This window comes from Nicotiana sylvestris, chromosome 5, assembly GCF_000393655.2.
Source record: "Nicotiana sylvestris chromosome 5, ASM39365v2, whole genome shotgun sequence".
Classification (NCBI taxonomy): domain Eukaryota; kingdom Viridiplantae; phylum Streptophyta; class Magnoliopsida; order Solanales; family Solanaceae; genus Nicotiana; species Nicotiana sylvestris.
In genome coordinates, this window is record NC_091061.1 from 6500922 (window position 1) to 6505957 (window position 5036).

Here is a 5036-nt window from a genome sequence, read left to right on the forward strand (position 1 = left end):
CCATTTTTACCAAAAATGATATACCATAAAGCATATATGTATATATGTATATACATGTATATAAATAAATTTTTTTTTTTCTTTTGTTTTTGTCTAAAGATTTTTGGTTAGAGTCAAAATAAAGGTTTTTGTTCTCACCTTAAAGGTCACCCTAATAAATGTGCAGGATGAACACAGAGCAAAATGAACCATTCTCAGCCCTCAGCGAGGTCCCTCTACAACTCCACATGTGGTGGAATGACTTGGAAGCCGATAGCAAAGGGGTAATAGGAAGAATATTGGGAGGTTTTGTAAATTTGTTGGGTGTTGAGCCGAGGACAGATATTCTTGAAGCTCTAATACCATTTTGGGACCCCACCTGCAATGTATTCCGTTTTGCTGATTTCGAACTTTCACCGACACTTGAGGAAGTTGCCGGGTATGCGGGACTGAATGAGAAGTTAAGAGGGCAATATTTGCTTTCGCCAAGGCCAGTGTCCCCGCATGCGTTTCTGGATCTACTAAGCATCAGTCGGAAGGTACAACATGACGATTTGTCGAGAGGGTGTTGTGATCTCCATTTCTTGTATCAGCGGTACGGGACCCCGCAGGGTTTCGAGGAACCGAACCTTGGGCTAACTCACGGCGGGAACAGAAACAAATGGGAAGCAAGACGTACTTTGGCTTTTATCACAGCATTCTTGGGAGTCATGGTCTGCCCAAGGAAGGACAAAAAGATAGAGATAGGTCTGGTAGGGATGGCCGACGTGGCAATCAAAAGAACCAATAGTACTGTGGTTCCTTTAATTTTGTCCGAAATCTACCGGGCTCTGACTATATGCCGAGAAGGAGGCAAGTTCTTCCAAGGTTGCAACCTGTTACTTCAGCTATGGATGCAGGAACACCTCCATCACCGAGTAGGATACATGAACCACGGGTTGACCGAGAGGAACTGTATCAGCGGATTCAAGGAGCGCATGACAGGCGCCAGATTTCCTGAAGGTGTCGAAGAATGGTTTACACGGTTAAGGTCAACAACATCTGACCAAATTGAATGGGCATTTGGTTGGTTGACTGATACTGAGGTTATCTACATGTCGGCTGAAGAATGTCATGTTCTCTTAATGGGGCTTCGCAGCATCCAGCCATATGCCCCTCATCGGGTATTACGACAACTGGGCAGGTTTCAAGTAGTCCCTAATGATGAAAATCTGAGCAAGCATGCCTTGGAATTAAGCCCGGGAGTCATATTCCCCGAGGGGAAGATTAGAAAACTGTGGCATGAATGTAGATTCTTGGAGCCCAAAACCATGGTACGAGAGCTAGCTAAAGGTGAGGTAGACCCAAAGTACGATGCTTGGTTCGAAAGAAGGTTTCAGACTCGGCAAAGACCTGCTAAAAGGGCCCACGTCCAACACTTCACCAATGATTCACAAGAGCAATGGGGATGGTTAAAAAGGGAGAAAGGTTACCGGGTCGAAATCGGGAAGCTAAAGCAACAAGTTGAAAGGCTTGTATTTGAGAACAATGTGCAAGTCGCCTCGGAGCAGGCTGAAAGAAACAAGTTAGCCCAAGAAAACCAAACCTTGAAGGCCCGCCTTCGCCAAGCCAGTAAGAGTAACGTTGACCGACAGAAGCGTCGCTCTGATGAAAGATTGATAGCAAGTTTGAGAAATCAGGTCATCCAAGGCCAAGAAGAATTAGAACAATCAAGAGCTTGCATAACAAGGATGAAGGTCAGAGGGGCAAAGTACGCAATGGCCCGGAAGCAGCATTTGCAACAGGTCATAAGGGATTATGAAATGAGCGTCAGAATATTAAGGGAAACGAGCTCCACTCTACATGATCGGATCGTCAAACAAGCACGAGACGCCCAGGCCGACAGAAGACAGTGCTATGATGCAATGGCCTGCATGGAAAGACAAATGGGGTTGTTTCAGGATCGAATTGCTGACGATGCTCAGGCACTGGGGTTAAAAAACCAACAAATCAGGCAGTTGCTCAGTGAAAGAGATGACATCCGAGCAAGGATTGATGAAATAGGGCATTACATCTACATGAAATGCTTGGCATGTGAGCGAACACCTCGGAAGACCCTCCTTGTTTCCATCATGGGCTGCGTCTGCCGGATTATGAGCGAGTTGAAGAACCTGCAAAGAGACCTTACACCTAGAGCCGCGGAAAGGCCGAATGATGCCTCGCGGGCCCTTAAATTGGAGATTTAGTTTTGGTCGAGTCCTGTTTATTTGGCTTTGGTTGTTTTTCCATATGTTGTTTTCTTTTCATCAAACCAAGTTTAAAACCGTGGAGTCTGTACTTCTGCTATTTTTATTTTAAGTACTGTGTAATAGCAAATTTTGATAATGAAATTAAGTGACTCCAGAAGAATTACTGTGTGTCTTTGCTTTGAGGCAGAACTACGCCTGGTCTGATTCACGCGGGGACGTGATACGTAGGCAATCCCCATAAGATTCGACCGCTTTTAATAAATAAAGAAAAGAAAATGTAAATAAAATAAAACGCGGGGTTCCGCAGAATACTTTAAAAAGAGACGAATGAACAAACCGGGATGACGCATGTGGTTTGAAGCAAAGCATGTAGAAACGGTTAACTGCCTAGGTGCATTGCATCCTCTATGTGTTATGATCAAATCTGTTAAGCTCTAACACTAACAAAGTTTGTTGTTGTCTGACATCAGACAGTTAGTTGTTAAAGAATTCTGGCAACACATTCATACCAAACCAGATCCAAAGGACCGGTAGCAACAAGCATGACCACTTCAGAGAATAGTAATGAGGAAGAAAGGCCGATGAGCCAGTTGCTAAAAGAGGCAATGGAAAAGATTGAAAGGATGGGACTAGAGATGCATGCAATGCAGCTAGCCCTGGCCAAAACGCAAAAGAGCCCTGAGACAGTGGGACACGTGCCGGAGTACCCTCACTCTGGCCCTTCCACAAGCCGCCCAAATCCCCTCTATCATCAAGAAAGAAGCCCTCATGATTCCCAAGCTCCACCACCCCATCAACCTCTCCCAACACCCAATATCCCCATTTTTGTGGGACCTGCATCAGCCCCTTTGCAGCGAACGACCAGTGAGCCATTGTTTCAGGCTCACGATACACAATACTATCCCCCTGAGCCTACATTCCACGCACCGGAACCACAGGCTTACAATCCCCATTTGGAAGTACCGGCAGAGGTTGAGAAGCCGGTTAAGGCCCCTGAATAGGATGAAGTGTTAAGAAAGTTCAAAAGCCTGGAGCAATCCTTCAGGAACTTGCACGGGCTGGGCAATCAAGTCAGCGTGGCATACAAAGATCTGTGCCCTTTCCCAGATGTCCAACTCCCGGCTGGGTTCAAGATGCCCAAGTTTGATTTATATGAAGGGCACGGTGATCCCATGGCACATTTGCGGGGATTCTGTAGCAAAATGAGAGGGGCAGGAGGCAAGGATGAGCTTTTGATAGCTTATTTCGGCCAAAGTCTGAGCGGATCTGCACTGGAATGGTATACCAGGCAGGATTTCAGCAGGTGGTACACGTGGGATGACCTGGCGCAGGCTTTTGCAGGTCATTTCCAGTACAATCTGGAGATAGTTCCTGACCGTCTCACGTTACTGAGAACTGGGAAGAAACCCGGGGAAAGTTTTCGCGAGTTCGGGTTCCGCTGGAGAGAACAAGCAGCTAGGGTCGATCCTCCCATGAGAGAGGGAGAGATGGTAGACTACTTTTTGCAGACATTGGATCCAACCTACTTTGGTCACTTGGTGACAACGGTTGGAAAATCTTTCAACGAGGTGGTCAAAATAGGGGTCATGATAGAAGAAGGTTTGAGGTCGGACAAGATCTTAAACTATTCGGCACTTAAGGCCACAACCCAGGCTATTCAAAGCGGCACGGGAGGTGCGTTAAGAAGAAAGAAAGAAGAGGTTGCCACGATCGAGGCAGGCAGTTGGTCCAGGGCTGGCAGGCCACACTACAACCAACCCAGGCCTCACAGGTCAAACTACCCATACAACCCACCACAAAATTTCTATCCACCTCGAGAACCACATTGTTCCGTACACCAAGCCCAGGTATACACTCAGCCTCCGGTTCGCCCACAATGGCGCGCACCGGCTCCCCAGAACATATGTGCACCACCACAAAACACTTACCCTCCACCAAGGGCATATAGAAATCCTTCAGGGGCAGGTTTCCGGGGAAATCCAGATGCTAGGAATGACAGGTTGCGGAAGCAAAGAACCTTCACCGAATTGGGAGAAACCTACACCGCTGTGTTCCACAAGCTGCGGCAATTGGGTTTGGTTAGTCCTGTCCATACTCGGGAACCAAATCCCCCGCCTCAGAATTTGGATCGTTCAATCAGTTGTGAATACTGTTCAGGGATGCTCGGGCACGATACCGAGAAGTGCTGGAAGTTAAGGCATGCCATACAGGATCTTATTGACACCAATAAGATCGAGGTCCAGACACCAGAGGCTCCTAACATCAACCAAAACCCACTGCCAGCGCACCACGAAACTCACATGATTGAGTTGGTGTGTGAGGGAGGAGAATTAAGAAAACCCTCACAAACAGTGATGATGATCCAAGCCGCCCCGAAAGAAGTCTTAACCAGTGGAGGAACAAGTGTACAGTCGCAGGGAGAAGGCGTCAAGCCGGTAGTGATATTGGGGAAGAGCCCATCCGTCATAGCAAGCAAACCCGAGCCAAGCAAGTTGGTAATACCAGGGATCCTGCCCACACCGGCAGTCATGTTGAAAGGGGTATGTGGAGAACGAGTGACCATAAAGCCGGTGGTCCAACTGCCAATGCTTGACAGCAGGGTTGTGCCCTGGAAATATGAAAAAGCAGTGGTGACGTACCAAGGAAAACAGGTGGAAGAAGTCAGTTGTGAAGCGCAAGGGCTGACTTCGATCAGGTCGATGTTTTGCTCCGGTGGAGTTAAGAAAAACCAACCCAGTGGCGACCAAGAAGCCAGTGTCAGAAGAAGAGGCTGAAGACTTCCTGAGGAAGATGAAAGTACAAGACTATTCTGTGGTTGAGCAGCTGAGA